Here is a 24971-nt window from a genome sequence, read left to right as displayed (position 1 = left end):
CCTGCTACACAAAATTATTCTTATTGGGCTTATGTGCCTTTTCTTCCACTTATTCAACCTCTCACCTGGATGAATGCTCCTGCAGAAATCTATACTAATGATAGATAGTGTGTGGATACATGGAGCTACAGATGACCATTGCCCCACTCAACCAGGAGAAGAAAGCACTGAATTTAATGTTACCATGGGTTATAAATACACTCCTCTGTGCCTCGGACATGCACATGTAGATGGTTGTATCCATCTACAAGCTCAAATCTGGGCTGCTTATCTTCCAGAGAGATTAGCTACAAGAGAACAGGGACATTTGATCTCCGGCCTCTCTCTTTCTCCTTTAAGACAAATGAAAGGGGGAGTAATAGGAGATACCCCAAACTTTCAACATAAACCTGTAGGAAAACCATGTCCTAAAAATTTTGAGGGCCCATCTAAAATTTTAGTTTGGGAAGATTGTGTTAACTCACATACAGTAGTATTAAAAAATGATACATATGGTTTAGTAATAGGCTGGGCACCACAGGGCTGTTTAAAAAACAATTGCTCCTCTGGTGGAAGGGAATGCCTGGAGGCTACTTATTTTATTTCTTATTGGGAGGACGAGGATCATCGTTCTACTTTACATAGGAAGTTCAGCTCATTCTTTCCCTTAAAATGGGAAGATAAGGGCATTACCCCTCCGAGGCCTCATATGATATTCCCCATTCTGAGCCTGGAACACCCAGAACTTTGGAAATTGGCTATTGCCATGTCTGGACTGTGAGTATGTGAGTATGGGAAGCGGAAACTTTTCTGTCTGTTATCCCCACTACTGCCCCTTGCATCCATGACTCTGAACCCCATGATAAATTCCCTTTGAACCCTTTTCCTCTTTTTGATGCTGATCCTCCTTTATTGGCATTATGATAATTCTTCTTGACCCAGGTATGCCCCTCTACTTCCTCAGCATCCCTGGGCACCTCGGATTGCTTCTTTATGGCAGACAACATTGGGCATTGCCACCACCTCTCCTCTCCCTATCAATGTTCTGCTTTGTTTACCTCCAGCCTGACTATTCCTATACAAAGTTGTGTTAAGCCTCCTTACATGCTGTTAGTGGGAAATATCAAAATTTGGACACACAATCAAACTGTCCAATGCATTAATTGTCATTTATACACTTGTGTTAACTCCCATTTTGACTCCAGGAGAAGTGTAATGTTACTTCGAGCTCGAGAAGGAATCTGGATTCGGTAACTTTACCCAGACCTTGGGAATCTTCCCTCTCAGTACATTTAATGAATGAAGTGTTACAAAGAATTCTCAAAAAATCTAAGAGATCTGTTTTCACTTTAATCACTGTGATCATGGGCCTATTTATAGTCACTGCACTGGCGACCACTGCCGGAGTGGCATTACACCAATCTATTCGAACGGCTCATTTTTGTTAATCTTTGGCAAGCAAATTCCACCCAAATGTGGAATTCTCAACAAGGCATTGATCAAAAATTATCTAATCAAATTAATGATTTAAGACAATCTGTTCTTTGGCTTGGAGATCAGCTAGTGACTCTTGAACATTGCATGCAATGTTGGTACATTTATATAAAAAGAAAGGGAGAGATATTGTGGGAAGTCAGGGACGCCGAACAGAGGGACCAGCTGGAGTCGCAGCAGAGGAACATAAATTGTGAAGATTTCATTTTAATATGGACATTTATCACTTCCCAAATAATACCTCCATAATTTCTTATGCCTGTCTTTATTTTAATCTCTTCATCCTGTTATCTTCATAAGCTGAGGATGTACCTCACCTCAGGACCAGTATGATAATTGTGTTAACTGTACAAATTGATTGTAAAACATGTATGTTTGAACAATATGCAATCAGTGCACCTTGAAAAAGAACAGAATAACAGCGATTTTTAGGGAACAAGGGAAGACAACCATAAGGTCTGACTGCCTGTGGGGTTGGGCAAAAAGAGCCATATTTTTCTTCTTGCAGAGAGCCTATAAATGGGTGTGCAAGTAGGGAAGATATCACTAAATTCTTTTCCTAGCAAGGAATACTGATATTAATACTCTGGGAAAGGAATTCATTCCTGGGGGGAGGTCTATGAACAGCCACTCTGGGAATGTCTGTCCTATGTGGTTGAGATAATGACTGAGATATGCCCTGGTCTCCCGCAGTACCCTCAGGATTACTAGGATTGGGAAACTACACCCTGGTAAATTTTTGGTCAGACCAGTTCTCTGCTCTCGAACCCTTTTTTTCTGTTAAGATGTTTATCAAGACAATACGTGCACTGCTGAACATAGACCCTTATCAGGAGTTCTGATTTTGCTTTGGTCCTGTTTTAGAAGCATGTGATCTTTGTTCTGCTTTTTGCCCCCTGAAGCATGTGACCTACTCCCTGTTCATACACTCCCTCCCCTTTTAAAATCCTTAATAAAAACTTGCTGGTTTTAAGGTTCAGGTGGGCATCATGGTCCTGCCAATATGTGATATCACCCCTGGTGGCCCAGCTGTAAAATTCCTCTCTTTGTACTCTTTCTCTTTATTTCTCAACCAGCTGACACTTATGGAAAATAGAAAGAACATACATTGAAATATTGGGGGCGGGTTCCCCTGATACATAGAACTTCAAAACAATAATAAGAGAAATATTTACTCACAAAATCTGGTATGCCACATTGATGTATCATTAAAAAAAAATTTTCAGGCAGGTGCAGTGGCTCATGCCTGTAATCTCAGCACCTTGGGAGGCAGAGGGGGGCAGATCACCTGAGGTGAGGAGTTTAAAAGCACCCTGGCCAATGTGGTGAAACCCAAAATCTACTAAAAATACAAAAATTAGCCAGGCATAGTGGCAAATCACTGTAATCCCAGCTACTTGGGAGACTGAGCCATGAGAATTGCTTGAACCCAGGAGGTGAAGGTTGCAGTGATCCAAGATCACACTATTGCACTCCAGCCTGGGTAAAAGAGGTAACTCCTTCTCAAAAAAAAAAAAAAAAAAAAAAAAAAAAATTGTGTAGGTAACTGTGATATTCAACTGCTACTATGTAATCATCATATACAGGTATTTTGAATCATTGGCATGCACTGTGTGGCACTAAAATTTCAGAAAATATGCAGTATAATTATAAATAGAAGACTCCAATGACAAACTTTTAATAAATTAGCATTTAAAAGAAACTAGAGTTGCTTTTTGTTTTAAATATATGCTATTCTTACAAAAAATGAAACTGCTGTATTCCAACTTTAAAAGCAAATAATAACCTTCCATTGTTCAATATAGAAAAATATATATATATTTTGCAGAATAGGGTTAGATCCTCTGATATGTAAAACAAATATTAGGAAATGAACTATGTTATTATTTAGATATAGGCTGAAAATAGTAGACGAAAATCCTATAATTCCTTTTTGCCTGGAGCAAACATAAATTTATAAGTAACTATTTTAGTAAATATGGGGTGCCTACTAAGATCTCATTTACTTCAGGTATACCATGCAAATTCTAGCATATGTGCTAAATGACTGAATCCAAAATTATAGACAAATTTGAAATAGAAAATAAAAAGTAAAAATGTAAAAGGACAGTGACATCAGTAAGATGAAAAGATTAAAAGTGCCCTATTTTCATATTCCCTTATGGCATAAAAAGTCAGCCACCCCTGACAAAAATGCCTTTAAGAGAGAACCAGGATTATGGCTTACACCTGTAATGACAGCTACATGGTACATTAAGGTTGGAGAACTAGTTCAGGCCAGGATTTTGAGACCAGCCTGGGTTATGTAGCAAGACACCATCTCCAAAATAAGTGCCTCTAAGAGAGATTTGAGATCCAGGGATGCAGTTGTGAAATGCTGTTAAAGCTTATGTTTGAGAAGTGTTCTATTCAGAAGGCAGGCCCTCATTCACATGGGATACTACAGGACCCCTGTTTTAGCTACAGACCAGGATAGGGTTCACCCAACTTGGTTCCACTGAGAATTCTAAACTTATGCTGTAACCATCCCAAACGCCTCCCAGCCACAGTCTGGCAGAGGTCCTGCTATTCCAGAGACCTGGAGGAAGGTGCCCATTTACAGTCATGCATCCAGGCCTGCAGACCTTGGCCTTTACTGGGGTCACTGAGGCAGTTCCGTGACTCAGTTTCAGTTACCTGAGCCACAGTTTATGGTCAGTTCTGCCTATATAGTAACCCACACGGTTACCTGAGGAAATGCTCTCTGGTACTCACTGAAAGCCACACCCATCCACATCCTGATACAAGGCCCACCATATGCAGACCCAATTGCAAAAACATGCCCTAGTGTCTGCCTTATGGAGCAAAGTTCTGAAGGATATTCGGTCTGTCCAAAAATAAAATGGGAATTATAACTACCCAAGCCCCTGTAACAAGCCAACTAAAGGTGGACCCTAATGCAGACCCAGCAGCCTGGTGACCAAGCTACAACCCTTCTTCACTACAAATTCAGGGGGCATCTCATCACCCTAAGGGTCCAACAGAAGAAGATATTTACCTTCTGAAATCAGTTTATGAAAACTTGAATAGGTCTTTGCTCCATCAAATTCAGACACCAATGCAAAACTATATTGTGCCCATTGTGAATGCTTCTATTTTAGTGTAACACTGGAAGTATGTGGCAGAAGATTTACTCAAAGAAATTAAAAAAATCCATTAAAATTTAAGAAAACTAAAAAGTTTTTGCTTGTAGATCATACAATATTATATTTAAAAACCAATAAACAGTACATTAAATCCTATCTAAACTAATAAATACACTCAGTAAATTACAAAATATAAAATTAACATACAAGTATACGTACGGTTTTATACACTTAAACTATGTGATAAAAATAGAGGACAAAAAAATCTTATTTATTATAGCATTAAATAATTTCTGAGAAAAAAATTAACCAACGAAGTAAAAAACCTTTACCAAAAAAAATCAGTGAAAGAAATTAGAGAAGTTCCAAATAAATTACAAAGTATTTTATGTCTATGGATTGAAAGAATAAATATTATTAGAGTGCCATATTATCTAAAGTGATCTATAGATTCAATAAACTTCCTATTAAAATTGCAGTGGTGTCTTCTTCAGTAATGAAAAATACAATTCTAAAATTTACATTAAACTAAAATAAACTTTGATTAGCCAAAGCAATCTTGATGAAAAGAACAGAGCAGAAGGATATCATACTTATACTTTCCAACTATATTTCAACACTATATAGTAATAAAAACAGAATGGAATGTGCAGAATAATGAAAATTCAACAGAAACTACTACTCTCACACATTTCAAAATGCAAAAAGAGAACTTTGAGAATAGTTTTAGTTTCTCAAAATCATGCAGATAATTTTGTGTCACCAAAACAATGTAAAAGCAGCCAGATTGTGCAGTGTCTTATATGCCATGAAGAAGACTTTGGCTTTCACTGTGAACTTGAAGGAAGCTCACTGAAAGAAAAGTAGAATCCTTAGAGAATTTGAAAGCATAAGACAGCAGATGTCCCTTTGTGAGAGAAAAATTATAAAACAACTGCCCAGGAACTGTTTCCTTTGGAACACAGCTTCCCAAATCACATTTTAAGTACTGGCTTTCTCTTTCACCTTGGGATCTCTTATCTGTGTCGTCTGTTGTATTCACTTTCACTTGCACCCACCTGGGTATTTGGCAATCATCTCATGTCTCCTCATACTCAAAGGATTTTTCCTTGCTCCAGACAGATGATCAGGTCTGGCTTGGAGACAACAATACCTATTTTATTAAAAAAAAATAACATGAGAACAGGTGTGGTGGCTCACGCCTGTAATCCCAGCACTTTGGGAGGCCAAGTTGGGTGGATCACAAGGTCAGGAGATTGAGACCATCCTGGCTAACACGGTGAAACCCTGTACCTATTAAAAAATACAAAAAATCAGCCACACATGGTGGCAGGCACCTGTAGTCCCAGCTACTCGGGAGGCTGAGGCAGGAGAATGGCATGAATCTGGGAGGCGGAGCTTGCAGTGAGCCCAGATCACACCACCGCACTCTAGCCTGGGTGACAAAGTGACACTCTGTCTCAAAAAAATTAAAAAATAAATAAATAAATAATATGAATCTTGCTCATATTCTCCAATTACAAGCTAGTAATGTGCTCAGCTGAGAGGGTGTGATAAAATATTCTAGTAAATTAATACAAAAATACTAAGTTAAAACAAAAATTTATAAATATTTAGAAAACACTTTTATTGTTATTATTATTATACTATAAGTTTTAGGGTACACGTACACAACTTGCAGGTTTGTTACATATGTATACATGTGCCATGTTGGTGCGCCGCACCCATTAACTTGCCATTTAGCATTAGGTATATCTCCTAATGCTATCCCTCCTCCCTTCCCCCACCCCACAACAGTCCCCAGTGTGTGATGTTCCCCTTCCTATGTCCATGTGTCCTCATTGTTCAATTCCCACCTATGAGTGAGAACATGAGGTGTTTGGTTTTTGGTCCTTGTGATAGTTTGCTGAGAATGATGGTTTCCAGCTTCATCCGTGTCCCTACAAAGCACATGAACTCATAATTTTTTATGGCTGCATAGTATTCTATGGTGTATATGTGCCACATTTTCTTAATCCAGTCCATCATTGTTGGACATTTCGGTTGGTTCCAAGTCCTTGCTATTGTGAATAGTGCCACAATAAACATACGTGTGCCTGTGTCTTTATAGCAGCATGATTTATAATCCTTTGGGTATATACCCAGTAATGGGATTGCTGGGTCAAATGGTATTTCTAGTTCTAGATCCCTGAGGAATTGCCACACTGACTTCCACAATGGTTGAACTAGTTTACCGTCCAACCAACAGTGTAAAAGTGTTCCTATTTCTCCACATCCTCTCCAGCACCTGTTGTTTCCTAACTTTTTAATGATTGCCATTCTAACTGGCGTGAGATGGTATCTCACTGTGGTTTTGATTTACATTTCTCTGATGGCCAGTGATGATGAGCATTTTGTCATGTATTTTTTGGCTGCATAAATGTCTTCTTTTGAGAAGTGTCTGTTCATATCCTTTGCCCACTTGTTGATGGGGTTTGTTATTTTCTTGTGAATTTGTTTGAGTTCATTGTAGATTCTGGATATTAGCCCTTTGTCAGATGAGTAGGTTGCAAAAATTTTCTCCCATTCTGTAGGTTGCCTGTCCACTCTGATGGTGGTTTCTTTTGTTGTGCAGAAGCTCTTTAGTTTAATTAGATCCCATTTGTCAATTTTGGCTTTTGTTGCCATTGCTTTTGGTGTTTTAGACATGAAATCCTTGCCCATGCCTATGTCATGAATGGTATTGCCTAGGTTTTCTTCTAGGGTTTTTTATGGTTTTAGGTCTAATGTGTAAGTCTTTAATCCATCTTGAATTAATTTTTGTATAAGGTGTAAGGAAGGGATCCAGTTTCAGCTTTCTACATATGGCTAGCCAGTTTTCCCAGCACCATTTATTAAATAGAGAATCCTTTCCCTATTGCTTGTTTTTGTCAGGTTTGTCAAAGATCAGATAGTTGCAGATATGCGGCATTATTTCTGAGGGCTCTGTTCTGTTCCATTGGTCTATATCTCTGTTTTGATACCAGTACCATGCTGTTTTGGTTACTGTAGCCTTGTAGTATAGTTGGAAGTCAGGTAGCATAATGTCTCCAGCTTTGTTCTTTTGGCTTAGGATTGACTTGGCAATGCGGGCTCTTTTTTGGTTCCATATGAACTTTAAAGTAGTTTTTTCCAATTCTGTGAAGAAAGTCATTGGTAGCTTGATGGGAATGGCATTGAATCTATAAATTACCTTGGGCAGTATGGCCATTTTCACGATATTGATTCTTCCTACCCATGAGCATGGAATATTCTTCCATTTCTTTGTACCCTCTTACATTTCATTGAGCAGTGGTTTGTAGTGCTCCTTGAAGAGGTCCTTCACATCCCTTGTAAGGTGGATTCCTAGGTATTTTATTCTCTTTGAAGCAATTGTGAATGGGAGTTCACTCATGATTTGGCTCTCTGTTTGACTGTTATTGGTGTATAAGAATGCTTGTGATTTTTGCACATTGATTTTGTATCCTGAGACTTTGCTGAAGTTGCCTATCAGATTAAGGAGATTTTGGGCTGAGACTATGGGGTTTTCTAAATATACAGTCATGTCATCTGCAAACAGGGACAATTTGACTTCCTCTTTTCCTAATTGAATGCCCTTTATTTCCTTCTCCTGCCTGAGTGCCCTGGCCAGAACTTCCAATGCTATGTTGAATAGGAGTGGTGACAGAGGGCATCCCTGTCTTGTGCCAGTTTTCAAAGGGAATGCTTCCAGTCTTTGTCCATTCAGTATGATGTTGGCTTTGGGTTTGTCATAAATACCTCTTATTATTTTGAGATACGTCCCATCAATACCTAATTTATTGAGAGTTTTTAGCATGAGGCATTGTTGAATTTTGTCAAAGGCCTTTTCTGTATCTATTGAGATAATCTTGTGGTTTTTGTCTTTGGTTCTGTTTATATGCTGGATTACGTTTATTGATTTTCATATGTTGAACCAGCCTTGCATCCCAGGGATGAAGCCCACTTGATCATAGAGGATAAGCTTTTTGATGTGCTGCTGGATTCAGTTTGCCAGTATTTTATTGAGGATTTTTGCATCAATTTTCATCAAGAATATTGGTCTAAAATTCTCCTTTTTTTGTTGTGTCTCTGCCAGGCTTTGGTAACACGATGATGCTGGCCTCATAAAATGAGTTAGGGAGGATTCCCTCTTTTTCTATTGATTGGAATAGTTTCAGAAGGAATGGTACCAGCTCCTCCTTGTACCTCTGGTGGAATTCAGCCGTGAATCCATCTGGTTCTGGACTTTTTTTGGTTGGTAAGCTATTAATTATTGCCTTAATTTCAGAGCCTGTTATTGGTCTATTCAGAGATTCAACTTCTTCCTGATTTAGTCTTGGGAGAGAGTATGTGTCCCAGAATTTATCCATTTCTTCTAGATTTTCTAGTTTATTTGCATAGAGGTGTTTATAGTATTCTCTGATGATAGTTTGTATTTCTGTGGGATCAGTGGTGATATCCCCTTTGTCGTTTTTTTATTGCGTCTATTTGATTCTTCTCTCTTTTCTTCTTTATTAGTCTTGCTAGCGGTCTATCAATTTTGTTGATCTTTTCAAAAAACCAGCTCTGGGATTCATTGATTTTTTTGAAGGGTTTTTTGTGTCTCTATCTCCTTCAGTTCTGCTCTGATCTTAGTTATTTCTTGCCTTCTGCTAGCTTTTGAATGTGTTTGCTCTTGCTTCTCTAGTTCTTTTAACTGTGATGTTAGGGTGTCAATTTTAGATCTTTCCTGCTTTCTCTTGTGGGCATTTAGTGCTATAAATTTCCCTCTACACACTGCTTTGAATGTGTCCCAGAGATTCTGGTATGTTGTGTCTTTGTTCTCGTTGGTTTCAAAGAACATCTTTATTTCTGCCTTCATTTCGTTATTTACCCAGTAGTCATTCAGGAGCAGGTTGTTCAGTTTCCATGTAGTTGAGCGGTTTTGAGTGAGTTTCTTAATCCTGAGCTCTAGTTTGATTGCACTGTGGTCTGAGAGACAGTTTGTTATAATTTCTGTTCTTTTACATTTGCTGAGGAGTGCTTCACTTCCAACTATGTGGTCAATTTTGGAATAGGTGTGGTGCAGTGCTGAAAAGAATGTATATTCTGTTGATTTGGGGTGGAGAGTTCTGTAGATGTCTATTAGGTCTGCCTGGTGCAGAGCTGCGTTCAATTCCTGGATATCCTTGTTAATTTTCTGTCTCATTGATCTGTCTAATGTTGACAGTGGGGTGTTAAAGCCTCCCATTATTATTGTGTGGGAGTCTAAGTCTCTTTGCAGGTCACTAAGGACTTGCTTTATGAATCTGGGTGCTCCTATATTGGGTGCACATATATTTAGGACAGTTAGTTCTTCTTGTTGAATTGATCCCTTTACCATTATGTAATGGCCTTCTTTGTCTCTTGTGATCTTCGTTGGTTTAAAGTCTGTTTTATCAGAGACTAGGATTGCAACCCCTGCCTTTTTTTGTTTTCCATTTGCTTGGCAGATCTTCTCCATCCCTTTATTTTAAGCCCATGTGTGTCTCTGCACATGAGATGGGTTTCCTGAATACAGCACACTGATGGGTCTTGACTCTTTATCCAATTTGCCAGTCTGTGCCTTTTAATTGGAGCATTTAGCCCATTTGCATTTAAGATTCATATTGTTATGTGTGAATTTGATCCTGTCATTATGATGTTAGCTGGTTATTTTGCTCGTTATTTGATGCAGTTTCTTCCTAGCCTTGATGGTCTTTATAATTCGGCATGTTTTTGCAGTGGCTGGTACTGGTTGTTCCTTTCCATGTTTAGTGCTTCCTTCAGGAGCTCTTTTAGGGCAGGCCTGGTGGTGACAAAATCTTTCAGCATTTGCTTGTCTGTAAAGTATTTTATTTCTCCTTCACTTATGAAACTTAGTTTGGCTGGATATGAAATTCTGGGTTGAAAATTCTTTCCTTTAAGAATGTTGAATATTGGCCCCCACTCTCTTCTGGCTTGCAGAGTTTCTGCAGAGAGATCAGCTGTTAGTCTGATGGGCTTCTTTTTGTGGGTAACCCACCTTTCTCTTGGGATGCCCTTAACATTTTTTCTGTCATTTCAACTTTGGTGAATCTGACAATTATGTGTCTTGGAGTTGCTCTTCTCAAGGAGTATCTTTGTGATGTTCTCTGTATTTCCTGAATTTGAATGTTGGCCTGCCTTGCTAGATTGGGGAAGTTCTCCTGTATAATATCCTGCAGAGTGTTTTCCAACTTGGTTCCATTCTCCCTGTCAATTTCAGGTACACCAATTAGACGTAGACTTGGTCTTTCCACATAGTCCCATATTTCTTAGAGGCTTTGTTCATTTCCTTTTATTCTTTTTTCTCTAAACTTCTCTTCATGCTTCATTTCATTCATTTCGTCTTCCATCACTGACACCCTTTCTTCCAGTTGATCTCATCGGTTACTGAGGCTTGTGCATTCATCATGTAGTTCTCATGCCATTGTTTTCAGATCCATCAGGTCCTTTAAGGACTTCTCTGCATTGGTTATTCTAGTTATCCATTCGTATAATTTTTTTTCAAATTTTTTAACTTATTTGCCATTGGTTCGAACTTCCTCCTTTAGCTCGCAGTAGTTCAATCTTCTGAAGCCTTGCTCTCTCAACTCGTCAGTCATTCTCCACTCAGCTTTGTTCCATTGCTGGTGAGGAGCTGCATTCCTTTGGAGGAGGAGAGGCACTCTGATTTTTAGAGTTTCCAGTTTTTCTGCTCTGTTTTTTCCTCATCTTTGTGATTTTGTCTACCTTTGGTCTTTGATGACGGTGACGTACAGATGGGTTTTTGGTGTGGATGTCCTTTCTGTTTGTTAGTTTTCCTTCTAACAGACAGGACCCTCAGCTGCAGGTCTGTTGGAGTTTACTGGATGTCCACTCCAGACCCTGTTTGCCTGGGTGTCAGCAGCAGTGGTTGCAGAACAGTGGATATTGGTGAACCACAAATGCTTCTGCCTGATTGTTCCTCTGGAAGTTTTGTCTCAGAGGAGTACCCGGCCGTGTGAGGTGTCAGTCCACCCCTACTGGGAGATGCCTCCCAGTTAGGCTACTCAGGGGTCAGGGACCCACTTGAGGAGGCAGTCTGCCCATTCTCAGATCTCAAGCGGTGTGCTGAGAGAACCACTACTCTCTTCAAAGCTGTCAGACAGGGACATTTAAGTCTGCAGAGGTTACTGCTGTCTTTTGTCTGTGCCCTGCCCCCAGAGGTGGAGCCTATAGAGGCAGGCAGGCCTCCTTGAGCTGAGGTGGGCTCCATCCAGTTCAAGCTTCCTGGCAGCTTTGTTTACCTACTCAAGCCTGAGCAATGGTGGGCGCCCCTCCCCCAGCCTCTCTGCTGCCTTGCAGTTTGATCTCAGACTGCTGTGCCAGCAATGAGCAAGGCTCCATGGGCGTAGGACCCTCTGAGCCAGGTGTGGGATATAATCTCCTGGTGTGCTGTTTGTTAAGCTCATTGGAAAAGCGAAGTATTAGGGTGGGAGTGACCTGATTTTCCAGGTGCTGTCTGTCACCCCTTTCTTTGACTAGGAAAGGAAATTCCCTGACCCCTTGCACTTCCTGGGTGAGGGGATGCCTTACCCTGCTTTGACTCACAGACGGTGCAGTTCACCCAGTGTCTTGCACCCACTCTCTGGCACTACCCAGTGAGATGAACCTAGTACCTCAGTTGGAAATGCAGAAATCACCCGTGTTCTGCGTCACTCATGCTGAGAGCTGTAGACTGGAGCTGTTCCTATTTGGCCATCTTGGCTCCCACAAAACACTTTGAATTCATCAGTTTCTTTTCTTTTCTTTTCTTTTCTTTTCTTTTTGAGATGGAGTTTCCCCCTTGTTGCCCAGGCTGAAGTGCAACGGCATGATCTTGGCTCAGTGAAACCTCTGCCTTCCGGGTTCAACCAATTCTCCTGCCTCAGTCTCCAGAGTAGCTGGGATTTCGGTCATGTGCCACCATGCCCGGCTAATTGTGTATTTTTATCAGAGATGGAATTTCTCCATGTTGGTCAGACTGGTCTCGAATTCCTGATCTCATGATCTTCCTGCCTCAGCCTCCTGAAGTGCTGGGATTATAGGTGTGAGCCACCACGCCCAGCCTACTTGTAGGTTTTTTAATTTTACTACCTGGTACTAGAGAATCAAAACTTGTTGCTGATAATTAGATTTTCAGGTGGGGACAACAATATTTTATGCCACCAAATTTCTGGAATTATCACTAATTTAGAGTGAAGAATATAGCTCAACTCAGGAATGTGTAAAGTTTTGATTAACACAAAACATCTTGAACAAATTCTTTTCTAAATGAAAAATTTCTGAAGATTTTCTGGAAAATGGGTCCTGAAACTCTTTGATCAATGAATACATTACTAAAAAACATTCCACAAAAAAGAGAAAGAAAACCTTTAGAGTATATTATGAATTATGTATTAAAGTTATCCTCACCAAGAAAGACCAGATTTATGTCATTCTCTAACATCACATCGTTATGTAAATTTTGCTGTAAAGTATCCAGGCAATGCCACTCCTCCAGAGATAATTCTATAAGCACATCTCTAAATTGCAATGGCCCCTGAAACAAACACACACACACACACACACACACACACACATTTTTACTAAGTGGCCATGGGCAGAGTTTTTATTTTGACTTAACGTGAAATTGGAAAGTAAAAGGAACTGGTTCTTACTTATAGAATTAAATTATCCAAGAAAATAATCTCCAACAAAGAAATATTCTCTAATGTATTCTTTAACTCTGAGAAAAAAGAGCAGCATAAGATCCACATCAGTTCATATATGATGTTATTGTAGCTAACAAAGTATAAAATTCAGGGCATGAACATCAACATACACACTTTTCAGTGCTATATTTACATCATACTGAATGAGTTGTGAATATTTTTCAGATGGAAAAAGACATATTGAGCTACAAGACACCTCTGAAATTTTGATAGGTACAATAAGTTCAAGACCTTGTTATACAGGTTTTTTTCTTTTTTTTTTTCCAGAAGATCCGACATAAAGTCTGATTTTTTGAATTTCTAACAAGCTCAGCAATACTGTCTATGTTTTTGGCCCAAGAAGGATATTTTGTAACACATCCAGTGAGTGGAAAAGCCTGTGTTTTCCAAGTTTTTCTCACCTGTAAACAAAGATAAAAGCCTTCATTTTCCAAAGAAAAATATGTAGAAAAAATAAGAAAAAAGGACAGCTGCCAGATTAAGTATAGCGTTTTATACACATCCGCTGCATAAAGATACTTAATAATGAAGAGAAAAATAATTAACTGAAGAGCGAAAAAATCTGTCAGAGAGCGATTTAAGCAAGTGAATCATTAACCATTAACTGCACTGGACACATTTTTATGATGTGCTAATGCACACAGAAGAACACAGCATCACTGTTGAAATATTCCTCCAAAACAAAGTAAATAAAATCTGAATTTACCCATAAAGAAACAGTTTTATGCAAACTTCAATGTACAGATAACTCCTACGTTCCAAAATTTTTAGTAGTACTTTTTTTATTTATTATTATTATACTTTAAGTTCTAGGGTACATGTGCACAATGTGCAGGTTTGTTACATAGGTATACATGTGCCATGTTGGTTTGCTGCACCCATTAACTCATCATTTACATTAGGTATTTCTCCTAATGCTATCCCTCCCCCTGCACCCCACCCCATGACAAACCCCAGGGTGTGATGTTCCCCACCCTGTGTCTAACTGTTCTCATTGTTCAATTCCCACCTATGAGTGAGAACATGTGGTGTTTGGTTTTCTGTTCTTGTGACAGTTTGCTCAGAATGATGGTTTCCAGCTGCATCTATGTCCCTGCAGAGGACATGAACTCATTTTTTTATGGCTGCATAGTCTTCCATGGTGTATATGTGCCACATTTTCTTAATCCAGTCTATCATTGACGGACATTTGAGTTGGTTCCAAGTCTTTGCTATTGTGAATAGTGCTGCAATAAACATACATGTGCACGTGTCTTTATAGTAGCATGATTTATAATCCTTTGGGTATATACCCAGTAATGGGATCACTGGGTCAAATGGTATTTCTTGTTCTAGATCCTTGGGGAATCACCACACTGTCTTCCACAACAGCTGAACTAGTTTACACTTCCACCAACAGTCTAAAATCATTCCTATTTCTCCACAACCTCTCCAGCATCTGTTGTTTCCTGACTTTTTAATGATCGCCATTCTAACTGTTGTGAGATGGTATCTCATTGTGGTTTTGATTTGCATTTATCTAATGACCGGTAATGATGAGCATTTTTTCATACGTCTGTTGGCTGCATAAATGTCTTCTTTTGAGAAGTGTCTGTTCATATTATTTGCCCAATTTTAATGAGGTTTTTTTTCTTCTAAATATGTTTAAGTTCTTTGTAGATTCTGGATACTAGCTCTTTGTCAGATGGGTAGATTGCAAAAATTTTTTTTTCATTCTGAAAGTTGCCTCTTCACTCTGATGGTAGTTCTTCTGCTGTGCAGAAGCTCTTTAGTTAATTAGATCCCATTTCTCTATTTTTGCTTTTGTTGCCATTGCTTTTGGTGTTTTAGTCATGAAGTCCTTGCACATGCCTATGTCCTGAATGGCTTCTAGGGTTTTTATGGTTTTAGGTCTAACATTTAAGTCGTTAATCCATCTTGAGTTAATTTTTGTGTAAGGTGTAAGGAAGGGATCCAGTTTCAACTTTCTACATATGGCTAGCCAGTTTTCCCAACACTGTTTATTAAATAAGGAATCTTTTCCCCATGTCTTATTTTTGTCAGCTTTGTCAAAGATCAGATAGTTGTAGGTGTGTGGTGTTATTTCTGAGGCCTCTGTTCTGTTCCAATGGTCTATATATCTGTTTTGTCACCAGTACCATGGTGTTTTGGTTACTCTAGCCTTGTAGTATAGTATAAAGTCAGGTAGCATAATGCCTCCATGTTTGTTGTTTTTGCTTAGGATTATCTTGGCAATGCGGGGTCTTTTTTGGTTCCATATATACTTTAAAGTAGTTTTTTTCCAATTCTGTGAAGAAAATGATTGGTAGCTTGATAAGGATGGCATTGAATCTATAAATTACCTTGGGCAGTATGGCCATTTTCATATTGATTCTTCCTATCAATGAGCATGGAATGTTCTTCCATTTGTTTATGTCCTCTTTTATTTCATTGAGCAGTGGTTTGTAGGTCTCCTTGAAGAGGTCCTTCACATCCCTTGTAAGCTGGATTCCTAGGTATTTGATTCTCTCTAGCAATTGTGAATGGGAGTTCACTCATGATTTGGCTCTCTGATTGTCTGTTATTGGTGTATAGGAATGCTTGTGATTTTTGCACATTGATTTTGTATCCTGAGACTTTGCTGAAGCTGATTATCAGCTTAAGGAGATTTTGGGCTGAGACAATGGCATTTTCTAAATATACAATTTTGTCATCTGCAAACAGGGAAAATTTGACTTCCTCTTTTCCTAATTGAATACCTTTATTTCTTTCTCTTGCCTGATTGCCCTGGCCAGAACTTCCAACACTATGTTGAATAGGAGTGGTGACAGTGGGCATCCCTGTCTTGTGCAAGTTTTCAGAGGGAATGCTTCCACTTTTTTCCCATTCAGTATGATATTGGCTGTGGGTTTGTCATAAATACCTCTTTTTATTTTGAGATATGTTACATCAATACCTAGTTTATTGAGAGTTTTTAGCATGAAGGGTTGTTGAATTTTGTCAAAGGCCTTTTCTGCATCTATTGAGATAATCATGTGGTTTTTTTGTCTTTGGTTCTGTTTATGTGATGGATTATGTTTATTGATTTGTGTATGTTGAACCAGCCCTGCATTCCAGGAATGAAACCAACTTGATTGTGGTGGATAAGCTTTTTGATGTGCTGCTGGATTCAGTTTGCCAGTATTTTATTGAGGTTTTTTGCACTGATGTTCATCAGTGATATTGGTCTAAAATTCTCCTTTTTTTGTTGTGTCTCTGCCAGGCTTTGGTATCAGGATGCTGTCGGCCTCATAAAATGAGTTAGGGAGGATTCCTTTTTTTTCTATTGATTCAATAGTTTCAGAAGGAATGGTACCAGCTCCTCCTCATAGAAACTAGCTGTGAATCTGTCTGGTCCTGGACTTTTTTTAGTTGGTAAGCTATTAATTATTGCCTTAATTTCAGAGCCTGTTATTGGTCTACTCAGAGATTCATCTTCTTCCTTGTTTAATCTTAGGAGGGTGTATGTGTCCAGGAATTTACCCATTTCTTCTAGATTTTCAAGTTTATTTGCATAGAGGTGTTTATAATATTCTCTGATGGTAGTTTGTATTTCTGCAGGATTGGTGGTGATATCCCCTTCATCATTTTTTATTGCATCTATTTGATTCTTCTCTCTTTTCTTCTTTATTAGTCTTGCTAGTGGTCTATCCATTTTGTTGATCTTTTCAAAAAACCAGCTCCTGGATTCATTGATTTTTTGAAGGGTTTTTTGTGTCTCTATCTCCTTCAGTTCTGCCCTGATCTTAGTTATTTCTTGCCTTCTGCTAGCTTTTGAATGTGTTTGCTCTTGCTTCTCTAGTTCTATTAATTGTGATGTTAGGGTGTTGATTTTAGATATTTGCTGCTTCCTCTTGTGGGCACTTAGTGCTATAAATTTCCCTCTACACAGTGCTTTAAATGTGTCCCAGAGATTTTGGTACATTGTGTCTTTGTTCTCGTTGGTTTCAAAGAACATCTTTATTTCTGCCTTCATTTCGTTATTTACCCAGTAGTCATTCAGGAGCAGGTTGTTCAGTTTCCATGTAGTTGTGCAGTTTTGAGTAAGTTTCTTAATCCTGAGTTCTAATTTGATTTCAGTGTGGTCTGCGAGACTGTTTGTTGTGATTTCTGTTATTTTACATTTGCTGAGGAGTACTTTACTTCCAACTATATGGTCAATTTTAGAATAAGTGTGATGGGGTGCTGAGAAGAATGTATATTCTGTTGATTTGTGGTGGAGAGTTCTGTAGATGTCTATGAGGTCTGCTCGGTGCAGAGCTGAGTTTAAGTCCTGGATATCCTTGTTAACCTTCTGTCTCATTGATCTGTCTAAAAAGTCTCCCATTTTTATTGTGTGGGAGTCTAAATCTCTTTGTACTTCTCTAAAGGCTGGCTTTATGAATCTGGGTGCTCCTGTATTGGGTGCATATATATTTAGGATAGTTAGCTCTTCTTACTGAATTGATCCCTTTACCATTAGGTAATGGCCTTCTTTGTCTCTTTTGATCTTTGTTGGTTTAAAGTCTGCTTTATCAGAGACCAGGATTGCAACCACTGTTTTCTTTTTTTTTTTTTTTCCTTTCCATTTGCTTGGTAGATCTTCCTCCATCCCTTTGTTTTGAGCCTATGTGTGTCCCTGCACATGAGATGAGTCTCCTGAATATAGCACACTGATGGGTCTTGACTCTTTATACAATTTGCCAGTCTGTGCCTTTTAATTGGGGCATTTAGCTCATTTACACTTAAGGTTAATATTGTTATGTGTGAATTTGATCCTGTCATTATGATGTTAGCTGGTTATTTTGCTTGTTAGTTGATGCGCTTTCTTCCTAGTATCAATGGTCTTTACAATTTAGCATGTTTTTGTGGTGGCTGGAACTGGTGGTTCTTTTCCATGTTTAGTGCTTCCTTCAGGAGCTCTTGTAAGGCAGGCCTGGTGGAGACAAAATCTCTCAGCATTTGCTTGTCTGTAAAGGATTTTATTTCTCCTTCACTTATGAATCTTAGTTTGGCTGGATATGAATTCTGGGTTGAAAATTCTTTTCTTTAAGAATGTTGAATATTGGCCCCCACTCTCTTCTGACTTGTAGCATTTCTGCCAAGAGATCTGCTGTTAGTCTGTTGGGCTTCAGTCTGTGGGTAACCGGACCTTTCTCTCTGGCTGCCCTTAGCATTTTTTCCTTCATTTCAATTTTGGTGAACCTGATAATTTTGTGTCTTGGGGTTGCTCTTCTTGAGGAGTATCTTTGTGGTGTTCTCTGTATTTCCTGAATTTGAATATTGGCCTGCCTTGCTAGGTTGGGGAAGTTCTCCTGGTTAATATCCTGGAGAGTGTTTTCCACCTCGTTCCATTCTCCCCGTCACTTTCAGGTACATGAATCAAACGTAGAATTGGTCTTTTCACATAGTCCCATATTTCTTGGAGGCTTTGTTCATTTCTTTTTACTCTTTTTTTCTCTAAACTTCTCTTCTCACTTTAATTAATTTGATCTTCAATCACTGATACCCATTCTTCCACTTGATTGAATCAGCTATTGAAGCTTGTACATGTGTCATGTAGTTCTTGTGCCATGGTTTTCAGCTCCATCAGGTCATTTAAGCTCTTTCCTACACTGTTTATTCTAGATAGGCATTTGTCTAATCTTTTTTCAAGGTATTGAGCTTCCTTGTGATAGGTTCAAACATCCTCCTTTAGCTCAGAGAAGTTTGTTACTACCAATATTCTGAAGCCTACTTCTGTCAGCTCGTCAAAGTCATTCTCTATCCAGCTTTGTTCCATTGCTGGCGAGGAGCTGCGATCCTTTGGAGGAGAAGAGGCACTCTGGTTTTTAGAATTTTCAGCTTTTCTGATCTGGTTTCTCCCCATCTTTGTGGCTTAATCTACTTTTGGTCTTTGATGTTGGTGACCTACATATGGGATTTGGTGTGGATGTCCTTTTTGTTAACATTGATGCTATTTCTTTCTGTTTGTTAGTTTTCCTTCTAACAGTCAGCTCCCTCAGCTGCAGGTCTACTGGAGTTTGCTGGAGGTCCACTCCAGACCCTGTTTGCCTGGGTATCACCAGCGGAGGCTGCAGAACAGCAAATATTGCAGAACAGCAAATGTTGCTGCCTGATCCTTCCTCTGGAAGCTTCATCCCAGAGGAGTACCTGGCTGTATGAGCTGTCAGTCAGCCCCTACTGGGAGATGTCTCCCAGTTAAGCTACGTGGGGGTTAGTGACCCACTTGAGGAGGCAGTCTGTATGTTCTCCAAGCTCAAACACTGTGCTGGGAGAACCACTGCTCTCTTTAGAGCTGTCAGACAGGGATGTTTAAGTCTGCAGAAGTTTTTGCTGCCTTTGGTTTAGCTATGCCCGCCCCCAGAGATGGAGTCTACAGAGACAGAGGCCTTGCTGAGCTGTGGTGGACTCCGCCCAGTTCAAGCTTCCTGACTGCTTTGTTTACCTACTCAAGCCTCAGCAGTGGCAGACACCCCTCCCCCTGCCAGGCTGCTGCCTTGCAGGTTGATCTCAGACTGCTGCACGAGCAGTGAACAAGGGTCCAGGGGCATGGGACCCACCAAGAAAGTCATGGGATATAATCTCTTTGTGTGCCATTTGCTAGGACCATTGAAAAAGCACAGTATTTGGGTGGAAGTTTCCTATTTTTTCAGGCACTGTCTTTGGTGAAAGTATGGCTTTCCTTGGCTAGGAAAGGGAAATCACCTGACCCCTTGTGCTTCCTGGGTGAGGCAATGCCCCACTCTGCTTTGGCTCTCCCTCCATGGGCTGCACCCACTGTCCAACCAGTCCCAGTGAGATGAACCAGGTACCTCAGTTAGAAATGCAGAAATCACCCATCTTCTGTGTCAATCACACTGGGAGCTGCAGACCAGAGCTGTCCCTATTTGGCCATCTTGGAACAGAATCACCTTAGTAGTAATTTTAAGTAGACTTCATTCAGCACCGTAGAGAGCTGGTATCTCCTAATAATTTTTTTCAGAACTTTCTGGTTAATAAATGCCATCGCACTTAAATAAGCATTTTCTTTTCTTTTTTTTTTTTTTTGAGATGGAGTCTCGCTGTGTCACCCAGGCAGGAGTGCAGTGGCTCAACCTCGGCTCACTTCAACTTCTGCCTTCTGGGTTCAAGCAATTCTCCTTCCTCAGCCTCCCAAGTAGCTGGCATTACAGATGCCTGCAATGACACCCAGCTAATTTTTGTATTTTTGGTAGACACAGGGTTTCACCATGTTAGCCAGGTCTCGAACTCCTGACTTCAGGTGATACACCTGCCTCTGCCTCTCAAAGTGCTAGGATTACAGGCGTGAGCCATTGAGCTCAGCCTAAAATAAAATATTTCTCAATCAAATTTTACTTAAGTTTATCTTTCTCCCTCAGGCTCCTGAACTTTGAGCTACTCTCAGTCTGTGTCAACATACAACCCCATTTTATGTCCCTACTAAGAACATGCTGATTTCAGGGTATGACATTCTCTGATCTAAAATCTGACTTTTTCACCCTCCATTTGCCATTCCCCTCCCACCTACTTTCTAATATTGTTTGCTCCTCCCTAGGAAAGAAAGCCCTTTTCTGCCTACATTTTTGCAAGCCATAAAGGCCTTATAGTTAGTTGATACTTCCTCCTGTTGCAATACATTTTGGAATTTGTTTTTTTTTTAACATAAATCTGACATTGTTATTTTACAAAGTCTAAAAAATGCCTCAAAACAATAACTTCATTATCAGTTAGACCCTCCCAATTTCCTTTCGTCTTCATCTTAACTGCGTCTCCCTGTGGGGCCCCAGCTTTCCAGGACTCTGTAGCTTCTCTCAGGATAAAGGCTCCTTCCATTGCTGGGATGCGCAGGCTGGGACATCTGCAGGGGAGGCTCCCCAGAAAAAAACAGTGGGCCTTTAATAACTTACTGTTATCCAGGCGCGGTGGCTCAGGCCTGTAATCCCAGCACTTTGGGAGGCCGAGGCAGGCAAATCACCTGAGGTTGTGAGTTGGACACCAGCCTAACATGGAGAAACCCTGTCTGTACTAAACATACCAAATTAGCTGGGTGTGATGGCACATGCCTGTAATCCCAGTTACTCTTGAGGCTGAGGTAGGAGAATCACTTGAACGGGGAGGTGCAGTGAGCCAAGATCGTGCCATTGTACTCCAGCCTGGGCAACAAGAGCAAATCTCTGTCTCAAAAACAACAACAACAAAAACCTCCTGTTGTAGGCTTAATATTAGTCTTAGCTTGGAATCACTAGGTTCAAGCTTTAATTTCCATGTCAGAGTTATTCACTTCGTGTTTGAAACTAAGTGTTTGAAAAATCCAGTGAAATTACTCACAGTGTTTAAATAAACAAAGGAAATTTTAAGATGCTTATTTTTTTTTTTTTTTTTTTTTTTTGAGAATGAGTCTGGCTCTTTCACATAGGCTGGAGTGTGATGGCAGGATCTCAGCTCACTGCAACCTCCACCTCCCGGGTTCAAGGAATTCTTGTGCCTCAGCCTCTTAAGTAGCTTGGATTAGAGGCTCTTGCCACCACGCCCCACTAATGTTTGCATTTTTAGTAGAGACGGGTTTCACCATGTTGTCCAGGCTGGTCTAGAACTCTTGACTGAAAGATTCTCCCTGGGGCCTGAAAGCTTGAAGGGATGAGTAACTCCCTTCTCAGGCCCAGTCCCAAGGTACAAGGCTACTTGCATCAGCAGTGTGCACCAGCAAGATAGCAGTAGTAGAAAGAGATATGGCCAGAAGACACCTACCTGGCCAGAAGACACGTACTCCTGAAGATCAAGAAAGAGGCCGTCCGGGTACTATATAGCAGTCATGTCAGACTGGGCCACTTCTGATTTACAGGAGACCATAAAACACCTGACCCATCCTTATTTGGTGCTGGCGCCATTTTAGGCCTCAGCCCACCTGCAACCAGGCACTCATTAAAACAGCATGTGTCTCCACACTGCCTCATGTTGTCTGTTAGCGTGCTCTCAGGGTTCAAACCAATACAAGAACCTTACATTTTGGTGCCAAAACCCAGGAGAGGCTCATGTCTGCATCCCCATGGACCTACCCCTCTGCCCTGGAGAGCAGGCCACAGCAGCTGGACAAAAGAAGCTCCTCAGCCTCCAGTCGCCTCTCTGTACATGCACATCAGTCACTGATCTCACCTACTGGTAACTTTCTGTGGGAGCCCACTTAACAGGGAAAAATCTGTATGGCCTCTCTTGGTTCTTGTGTCCAAAAATCCAATGTTGGTCCAAGAAGGCTCTGGCATGTTTCAGGCACTAGCTGATCATCTGGTCTTAGGGGAACCCCTCTAAGCCATTTGATCCCGTTCCAGGAATGAAAAAGGCAGTGGTGAAAACTGCTCCTTTTATTGTCTCCATCTGGCTATCCAGGACGGTCTCCTTTTCTCTGTTGTCTAGTGCCTACCCTCCATTATAGAAAATTCCCAGTTTTCCATTCTGAAGGACAGCCTTCTAGGCTGCCTTGTAAAAAACCTGCAAACCTTAGGCCTCAGGCAAGATATCTGCCCTAAGCACCTTGTCTTTTTTTGGGATTCAGTCTGGCCACATTACGAATTGGATAATGGGTCCAAATGACCCACAAATGGAACATTCGACTTTACAATTTTAACTGATTAAAGCAATTATTGCTGACTGCTGGAAAAATGGGCAGAAATGCCTTATGTCCAGGCCTTTTTGCACTCAGATCACAACAAGACCTCTGCAATTCTTGCTCATCTGTTCAAATACTTCTCCATTCTCACCGACCTGATCGCCTTTCTCCTCCCAACCCTACGTCTTTTTTCTTACTGGATCCAGCAGACTGCTGTCCACCCCTCACAGCCCCTACCTCTCCCTCTCAACCGGGTTCTATAACCCCCCAAGCCTCCTCTTTATATTCTCAGCTGCCATCTTCCCAGTCAGCACTATCCACTTCTTTTCCTACACCATCCCCTCCTCAGGACAATTCTAGTATTGCCTATACCCAGCCTCCTCCCCCACTGCCCTCTCTTGAGGCCTGTAAACCCATCCAACCACCTTACACCCCTATCTATCCTCCACTGCCTATCAACTCAACCCCCCTTTTCCCTTCAAATGGTCAGCAGGAACCACATGCGACTTCTTCCTTCTCTACCATCCATAGTCGCTCAGGTGCCATCTTTGGCCCATGCCCCACCCTTACTTCAGTGCCGGTGCTAGAGTGCCCCCTTTGGGAAGTAGCAGGAGCTGAAGGTATTGTGAGAGTTCATGTTCCCTTCTCCCTCACTGATCTCTCTCAAATTAACAAAAGATTTGGTTCATTTCCAAAAGACCCTACCTCTTATTTTAGGGAATTTCAGTACCTTACCCAGTCTTATGAACTAACTTGGCATGACCTCTACATTATCCTCTCTTCAACGCTTACCCCAGAAGACTGAGACCGTATCTGGACCCTAGCTCAGGCACATACTGATACAATTAATCACCAGGCTCTTGCCCAGCTACTGGTACAGAGGCAGTCCCCAACCAGGACCCCCACTAGGATTATCAAGACAGGGACCCTGGATGCCACCATCAAGACCACATGATTGTGTGTCTCCTTGCAGGACTCAAAAGGTGCCCATAAAGCAGCCAACTGTGAAAAACTTTCAGAAATCACCCAATGTCCTGATGAAAACCCAGCCCTTTTTCTCCCTCTTGTTTACCTGAAGCCATGAGAAAATATAACAACGTAGACTCAACCAGCTCAGAAGGAACCGCTATTTTAAACCTTCAGTTCATTTCCCAATCCACCCCTGATATTCAGCACAAGCTTCAGAAGCCAGAAGCTTGATAACAGCCCACAAACCCCACAAAAAGACCTTAATTTAGCCTTCAAAGTCTTTAACAATCATGATGAGGAAAGTAAAAGGCAAAAACAGGCAGAGTTTCAAATGCTTGCCTCCGCCATCAGGGGCCCTGCAGGCCCATGGGGCCACAGCTCCACATGGAAGGCCCTAGGAATCCACCTGCACCTGCACATTTCAAGTGTGGCAATGAAGGCCACTGGTCCAGACAATGCCCAAACCCAGGTAAGCCCACCAGGTCGTTCCCCCTCTATGGAGGACTCCACTGGAAGTCGGACTGTGAGCGGCCCCCAGAAGCACTGCCCTCATCCCTTCCTGAGCCAGCCAAAACCTCCTACTTGGATCTCACCAGCCTTGCTGCTGAAGACTGATGGTGCCCTGGAAAGGGCATCCCAGCAACTACCATATCTTCATCCGAGCCAAGGGTAACACCGATGGTGGCAGGTAGGCCAGTATGTTTTTTAAAATTAATACTGGGGCAACCTACTCTGCTTTACCTAATTTCCCAGTCCTCCCAGTCTGTTGTAGGAATTCATGGACAAGTGCCCAAACCATGAGCCACTCCTCCACTTTTCTGGTCCCTGCACACCTTTTCCTTACTCACTCTTTCTTAGTCCTGCCCTCATGCCCAACTCCCCTCCAAAGTAGAGACATCCTCTCATAACTCCACACTACTCTCCACCTCCACATTCCCCATAGTACCCAACGCATCTACCCAGACCCCTCGGGGGCTTCTAACTTTCTTCTTCTCCTCCAACCTTCCACCTTAAAACATGCAGCCTTTCCTTATTCCCCATCCATAGTTA

The 24971-nt window shown here is 40.9% G+C and overlaps 2 pseudogenes; one reads left to right on the top strand and one right to left on the bottom strand.

Moving 5' to 3' along the window:
* Window positions 1-20354, bottom strand: part of LOC103783577 (zinc finger protein 93-like) — a 200027-nt pseudogene extending 179673 nt beyond the window's left edge.
* A 1806-nt stretch (window positions 20355-22160) lies between these two features.
* On the top strand, window positions 22161-24594 carry LOC129394649 (transcription factor NF-E4-like; annotated as a pseudogene).
* The last annotated feature ends 377 nt before the right edge of the window (window positions 24595-24971 follow it).

This window comes from Pan paniscus, chromosome 20 (genome assembly GCF_029289425.2).
Source record: "Pan paniscus chromosome 20, NHGRI_mPanPan1-v2.0_pri, whole genome shotgun sequence".
In the NCBI taxonomy this organism is placed as follows: domain Eukaryota; kingdom Metazoa; phylum Chordata; class Mammalia; order Primates; family Hominidae; genus Pan; species Pan paniscus.
This window is presented reverse-complemented; position numbering and strand designations above follow the sequence as displayed.